We start from the raw sequence: 8,308 nt of genomic DNA, 5'->3' as shown, positions 1-8,308 counted from the left end.
TATTGTTATATTTAAAGTAAATAAGGTTTTTAAATTATTTAAGAAGCTTCATTTAAAATAAAATTAAAATGCAGATCTTATCAATTTAGTGTGATCCTTGCCTGGGATCCTTGTCTGGGGTTCCAGCCACCAGCCCCGCTCAGCGCACTGCTGGACTGGGGTTCAGCCACTGGCTCTGCTCAGCCCACTGCTGGTCTGGGATTCCATTCACTCAGCCGGCAGCGGGCTGAGAGGGCCGGTGGCGGGCTGAGTGGGGCTGGCGGGGGGCTGAGTGGCTCAGCCTGCTGCCGCACTGGGGATCCGGCTGCCGGCCCCTTGCCAGTCGGGGTCCCAGCCACCGGCCCCGCTCAGCCCCCCGCTGGCCCCGCTCAGCCCGCTGCTGGCTGAGTGAATGGAACCCCAGGCCGGCAGCGGGTTGAGTGGCTCAGCCGGGGTCTCAGCCGCCGGCCTGCTCAACCCGCTGCCAGCCTGGGGTTCCTTGGGGGTTCCCAGGCCAGCAGCGGGTGCTGAGTGGGGCCGGCGGCCGGGACCCCGGCTGGCAATGGGGCAGCAGCCGGAACCCCAGAGCGGTGGTGGTCTGAGCCGCTCAGCCCGCCGCCACGTGCCATCAAAATTCAGCTCGCATGCCACCTTTGGCACATGTGCCGTAGGTTGCCGACCTCTGCTCTATACACTAGTAAGGAGATGAGCATATTACAGTTATTGGAGAGCTCTATTTAGCAGTAACAGGGCTATAGGAAAGTCAGTCAACATTTTTTGTTTCTCTGATGAAAACTGGCCCACTCCCTGCCCCATACCAAACTTGTCACAAATAATTGTCAACAACTTAATTTTCTGTTTTTGGCTAAGATATTGATTTTTAAAAAAAAATATTGAAATTGAATTCAGGATTGTTAGCAAGCATTTTTGGCAAACAAAGTTGTTAAATGACAGTCTAAATGGCAACACAGTACTGCTTTCATGCTTGGCTCACCCCCAGCCTGCTGGTCCAACAGCTGCAGTAGAGGAAGAGATAGGTGGAAAACTGCAGGACCCTAAAATCCACCTCTTGGGGTGCAGAGTGGCAACAGCAGCAGAAAACCCTCAGGTCCGATCACACACCAATAGGCACCACGGACCATGGTGAAGTTAGCACAGCATCTGATCTTGGGGCACCCATGGATCCACAGCAGCTCCCCCGGATGAGATGGATCGCTGCTAGCCCAGGGGAGAGACACGCTCCCCAGCTAGGGTGACCAGATCCAGATGTCCTGATTTTATAGGGCCAGTCTCGATATTTGGGGCTTTGTCTTATATATGCACCAATTACCCCCACCTAGGGTGACCAGACAGCAAGTATGAAAAATCAGGACAGGGGATGGGGGGGTAATAGGAGCCTATATAAGAAAAAGACCCCAAAATTGGGACTGTCCCTATAAAAGTGGGACATCTGCTCACCCTACCCCAACCCCCTATCCTGATTTTTCACACATGCTATCTGGCTATCACCAGCTCAGCCACATGTGTACATTCCAATCCTGGCTGGCTGCCGAGGAAGTGAGTTACTTTCACTTTCATTCCTCAGCAGGCAGCCAGCCAGCCTCCCCCCTCGCCCCCAGCACCTCACCCAACCCAGCCCTGCTGGAGGGGAGGGGAGAGAGAGAGAGAGAGGCGTGCTCCTGGGGGGGGGGAAAGGGGGTGCTGCGTGGGGCGTGGGGGAGAAGAATGGACGTTATGGGGGACAACAAAGGATACTGGTGCCAGAGCCGCCGAGCCTGCCTCACCTCACGCCGGGAAAAGAGTCACACTCACAGGTGAGTTCCTTCTACCACCCCTACCCCCTCCCTCTCCCCCTCCCCCTCCCCTTCCCTTCCCTTCCCAGAGACCCCAGCAGCCAATCCCCTCCCTCAGACTGTGCTGCATCCGGCTCTCTCTAGGACCCAGCAGCCCTGCTCTTACATGCTTCACTGCTTCGTCTGTCTGGGCTCCCGGCAGAGCGGTGCCCCCAGGTAGAGTGGTGCCCTAGGCGGCTGCCTGTTCTGCCTATGGCTAAGGACGGCCCTAATCCTAATTTTTACTGAGAGCATGTTGTAGGACTAAAAAGCCCTCTGTCAAGTCTTACATAATTTATGGTAATATGTTGTACTGCACACATAAAACTCCTCTAATTGTTACTAAATATGACTCAGAAGTATAGATGGCTATGCTTAATTTGGGAGCTTTTATTGATTAGTTAATTATTATACCCCTTGGCTTCTTCATGTATAACAGTGAAATAGCACATTATGTTTTGCACTTCAGAATGTAGCAACCAACAAATAAAACTGAGTAACATAGAAAGGGGGAGCATAGTTTAATAGTTAGAACAGGGTCTAGGAGTCCTCAATTTCTTCAATCATGCCTCCTTTTCATCCTGTAAAATGGGCATAATAATGTTCAGTGTTACTGTGCCTCACTGGGATGTTGCAAGATTTAGTTCATTCCTGTCAAGGAAGCTGGAAGATATTAAAGAACGGCAGGATACTGTTTTATTGAAAGTTCTGCAAAAAACAGCGGACAACATTCAAATCCAAGAACTTTGGACTAGATTAACCAGTGCATTTAGTCCTTTTCCACCATTCCAGCAATACAAAGTAGTTGTAAACATAATTTAAACAGATGGGTACATTAGATTTACTGCTCCTTAGTGTTTCTGAAGAGGCACAAAGCAGCCAGAAAGTACTGGTGAATCTGACCCACAGTATAATAATTTGATTTGTTGGCTGTGTAGTAAGGAGCACTGTACTTGCACATGGCACAGTCATGGTACCTGCAATCAACATGGATCCGTTGAAAATGATTCTGCCCATTCAATAGCAGCTTGTTTTAGAAACACAAAAAATGAATGAAGTAATAGGTTAGACTTTTGAGAGGGCAGAATCTCATTCTGAGATTGTGTCCCTTAAACTACTTTATGATGTGAATTGGTAGCCTTTTGAAAGTCAAAGGAATTTTTGGATTTCAATGCTATGAAAATACCAACTGACTAAATCAGTAAACATATATTTATTTGAAGATTAAAAAAAAAAGATAAGGCTCTTTACATTTTAAAAGCATTGCAGTAGCATTGACTAATGAATTCTCACAACACTCCAGTGAGGTAGGTAGATAAGTACTATTATCTCTAGGTGATAGATGAGGAACCTAGCATACAGAGGCTGGGATTTTCAAAGGAGACTATGGGAGTCATGTCCCCATCTCCAAATGAATTTCAATGGGATTTGGGTACCTAATTCCTGTAGGTTCCTTTGAAAATCCTGGTCAGCGTTTAAGTGACTTGCTCAAGAACACAAAGCAGTAGTGTCAAAGCCATCATTAGAATTATTATCAATCACGTTTGTTACAATAGTGCCTAAGGGCCAACCAAGAATAATGCTCCATTGTACTGGACAAACTTTATAGCAGTCTGTCTCTATCCCAAAGAGTTTATAATCTAAATTGACAAGACAGATACAGAGTAGGGGAAGAGGTATAACATACAAGCAGGGTGAACAATGTGATAAGAGCAAATGTCATGTTGGTTTCACTTTACATGTAAACAGATACATGGCTAAACAGCTCTTGTCTGACAGAAACCTAATTTTTCACCTTTGCTGGTGACCAACCCTCATACACAGAGTTTAAGAAGACAGTATCTCTCATAGTCTCTGCACTCCCTTGCCAGTTGGCATTAAGAGATTCTTGGGTCCCAGAGTTCTAATGTTGCAGCCCCATATTCAGTACTCGGGAGGATGTTCAGGACCTTTCTAATCTACTAGTTTAGCACGCATCATCTTAGTATATAACCTGAGGATTCAGGTTGTTTTCTTATATAGGGTTGAGTTAAAATTCTAGGCTGAGTAGATGCTCATATGTAGTTGCGGGGAGCACAGAAGTGGCATGTTACATTTTGATTTAGGGAGCCATTTGGATGTCAAAGGCTAAGGAAGACACAGGTACTGAGATCAGCAGTTGGTGTAAATTGGAATACCTCCACTGAAGTCAATAGAGCTGCATTGATTTACACTAACTGAGAATCTGACACTGGAAAAATATACTGTGACTGCCAGCTGGTGGCAATGCAGTAGAGCAGTGGTTCTCAAACTTTTTATATTGGTGACCCTTTTCACATGGTAAGTCTCTGAATATAAATTAAAAATGGGGGTTTTAATTTAATTTAACGGGGGCTGGAGCTGTCAGCCCCTCACATAGCTGACAGAGAGAGCTCACGACCCCCACGTAATAACCCCCAGTTTAAGAACCTCTGTGCAAGGTCATGTTGATTTTTATATGATGGGTACAGATTAAGCCCATTACTACTTGTCTTACCTTGAGGTGACATGGTGAACAATTGATCACTGTCCTTTCTATAACAGCCCTTAATATATCTGAAGACTGTTATTAGGTCCCCCTCAGTCTTTTTTTCTCAAGACTAAGCGCCCCAGTTTTTTAACACTTCCTCATAGGTCAAGTTTTCTAAACTGTTTATTCTTTTCGTTGCTTTCCTTGGACTTTCTCCAGTTGATCCACATCTTTCCTAAAGTGTGGTGTCCAGAACTGGACACAGTACTCCAGCGGAGGCCTCACCAGTACCAGCTAGAGCAGAACAGTTACCACCTGTGTCTTATGTACAACACACCTGTTAACACACGCTAGAATATTAGCCTTTTTTGCAACTGAATCACATTGTTGACTCATATTCAGTTTGTTTGTAATCCACTATAACTCCTAGATCCCAGCAGTACTACTAGCCAGTTATTCTCCATTTTTATTTTTGCATTTGATGTTTCCTTCCAAAGTGTAGTATTTTTCACTTGTCTTTATTGAATTTCATCTTGTTGATTTCAGACCAACTCTCCAATTTGTCCAGATTGTTTTGAATTCTACTCCTGTCCTCCACAGTGCTTGCCACACCTCCTGGCTTGGTGCCATCCACAAATTTCATAATCATTGTCTCTGCTCCCTTATCCAAGGCATTAATGGAAACATTGAAGAGTATCAGACCCAGGACATACCTCTGTGGGACCCCAGTACATATGTCCTCCCAGTTTGACAGTGAACCATTGATAACTACTCTTTGAGTATAGTCTTTCACCCAGTTGTGCATCCACTTCATAGTAACTCCATCTACACCACATTTCTCTAGTTTGTTTATGAGACTGTCATGTCGCACTGTGCCAAAAGCCTTACTAAAATCAAATCTATAGTTTCTCTACTATCCACTAGGCCACTAACTCTGTCAAAGAAGGAAATTAGGTTGGTTTGGCATGATTTGTTCTTGACAAATCCTTGCTGACTATTCCTTATAACCCTATTGTCCTCTAGGTGCTTACAAATTGATTGTTTAATAATTTGTTCCAGTATCTGGTGCTGGGGGGGAGAGGGGGGAAGGAGGATTGGCTGGGCTGGCAGGCTCCCTACCCGGCTCTGACTGGTATGTCCCGGCAGCTCCTAGGGGGAGGGGCGGCCAGGGGGGCTCCATGCACTGCTCGTGCCACAAGCACTGGCTCCGCAGCTCCCACTGGCTGGGGACTGCAGCCAATGGGAGCTGCAGGGGCGGAGTCTGTGGGTGTGGGCAGCGTGCGGAGTCCCCTGGCCCCTCCGCCTAGGAGCTGGAGGGACATACCGGGGGTGGGGGGCTCCCCGGCTCCCACCGGCAAGAGACACCCAACCTCAGCCCTGAGCCTCCTCCCACACACCCAAGCTGCTGCTGCTGGCCCAGGGGCTGCTGAGCTCGGGCAGCCCTTGAGCCAGCACCGGTCACTGCAGAGGTCACAGGAAGTCACGAAATTCATGACTTCGGTGACAGACAGGCAGCCTTACCTTTTATGTCTCTTGCTAGGTGTAACTGATTTTGTATCTTGCCTTTCTGAGACTGTCCCTACGTGCTTGTGCTATTCTTTTGTACTCATCCTTAACAATTTGTCTATATTTCCACTTTTGTAGGATTCCTTTTTGATTTTCAGATCATTAAAGAGCTCTTGATTGAGCCATATGGGCCTTTCTTCCTATCTTTCTTTAGCATGAAATAGTGTGTTGTGCCTTTAATATTGTCTCTTTGAGAAACTCAGCTGTCCTGAACTCCTTTTTCCCTTAAACTTTCGTCACATGGGAGCTTATCTACCTGTTCTCTGAGTTTGTTAAAGTTTGCTTCTTTGAAGTCCATTATCCTTATTCTATTGCTCTCACTCCTAGCTTTCTTTAGAATCATGAAATCTATCATTTCATGTTCACTTTCATCCAAATTGCCCTCAGCCTTCAGCTTCAGAACCAATTCCTCCCTGTTAGTCAGAATCAAGTCTAAAATGACTGCCCCATTTTATTTCGACCTCCACCTTCTGAAACAAAAATTGGTCTCCAATATATTCCAAGAACTTATTGGAAATTTTGTCTTTTGCCATGTTACTTTTCCAACAGATGCCTCAGTAGCTAAAGTTCCCCAGTGCCACAGCGTCTTGTGTTTGGATATTTGTGTTATTTGTCCTAGAAATGCCTCGTTTACCTCGTCCTCTTGATTTGGTGATCCATGACGTTCCCCCTGTTTTTTCCCCTTTACTCAGACTTTCAAGTGGTCTGCCTCTCACCTCCTTCTGGATCTCAGAACAAGTGTATATATATTCTTAGTGTATATTAAGAACATAATGTTCATATTGGGTCAAACCAATAGTCCATTTAGTCCAGTACCCTGTCTTACAACAGTGGCCAGTACCAGATGCTTCAGAGGGAATGAACAGAACAGGGCAATTGTCGAATGATCCATCCCCCATCATGCAGTCTCAGCTTCTGGCAGGTAGAGGTTTAGGGATACCCAGGTGTAACAAAGGGTATGTCTACACTACGGGATTAATCCGAATTTATATAATTCGAATTTGTAAAACAGATTGTATAAATTCGATTGTATGCGGCCACACTAAGCACATTAATTCGGCGGTGTGCGTCCATGTACCGGGGCTAGCGTCGATTTCTGGAGCGTTGCACTGTGGGTAGCTATCCCATAGCTATCCCATAGTTCCCGCAGTCTCCCCTGCCCATTGGAATTCTGGGTTGAGATCCCAGTGCCTGATGGGACCAAAACATTGTCGCAGGTGGTTCTGGGTACAGCCTCACCCCTCCCTCCCTCCCTCCCTCCCTGCATGAAAGCAACGGACGGCAGGCAACCATTTTGCGCCTTTTTTCCTGGGTGAACACTGCAGACTCCATACCACGGCAAGCATGGAGCCCGCTCAGCTCAAGACAGCAGTCATGAACATTGTAAATACCTCGCGCCTTATCGTGCAGTTTATGCTGAACAAGAACCTGGAAAACCAGGCGGAAAGGAGCAGGCTACAGCAGCGCGGTGACGACAGTGATGAGGATATAGACATGGAATTCTATCGAACCGCGGGACCCGGTGCTTTGGAGATCATGCTGTTAATGGGGCAGGTTATAGGCATGGAACGCCGATTCTGGGCCCGTGAAACAAGCACAGACTGGTGGGACCGCATAGTGTTGCAGGTGTGGGACGATTCCCAGTGGCTGCGGAACTTTCGCATGCGTAAGGGCACTTTCATGGAACTTTGTGACTTGCTTTCCCCTGCCCTGAAGCGCCAGAATACCAGGATGAGAGCAGCCCTCACAGTTGAGAAGCGAGTGGCAATAGCCCTGTGGAAGCTTGCAACGCCAGACAGCTACCGGTCAGTCGGGAATCAATTTGGAGTGGGCAAATCTACTGTGGGGGCTGCTGTGATGCAAGTAGCCAAAGCAATCACTGAGGTGCTGCTACACAAGCTAGTGACTCTGGGGGATGTGCAGGTCATAGTGGATGGCTTTGCTGCAATGGGATTCCCTAACTGTGGTGGGGCGATAGATGGAACCCACATCCCTATCTTGGCACCGGAGCACCAGGGTACCCAGTACGTAAACCGCAAGGGGTACTTTTCAATGGTGCTGCAAGCACTGGTGGATCACAAGGGACGTTTCACCGACATCAACGTGGGGTGGCCGGGAAGGGTTCATGATGCACGCGTCTTCAGGAACACTAATCTGTTTAAACGGCTGCAGCAAGGGACTTACTTCCCGGACCAGAAAATAACCATTGGGGATGTTGAAATGCCTATAGTTATCCTTGGGGACCCAGCCTACCCCTTAATGCCATGGCTCATGAAGCCATACACAGGCAGCCTGGACAGGAGTCAGGAGCTGTTTAACTACAGGCTGAGCAAGTGCAGAATGGTGGTAGAATGTGCATTTGGCCGTTTAAAAGCGCGCTGGAGATCGCTACTAACTCGCTCTGACCTCAGTCAAAGAAATCTCCCCATTGTTATTTCTGCTT

The sequence above is a fragment of the Terrapene carolina genome, unplaced genomic scaffold (assembly GCF_002925995.2).
Source record: "Terrapene carolina triunguis isolate 2854851 unplaced genomic scaffold, T_m_triunguis-2.0 Scaffold436, whole genome shotgun sequence".
Lineage (NCBI taxonomy): Eukaryota > Metazoa > Chordata > Testudines > Emydidae > Terrapene > Terrapene triunguis.
This window is presented reverse-complemented; position numbering follows the sequence as displayed.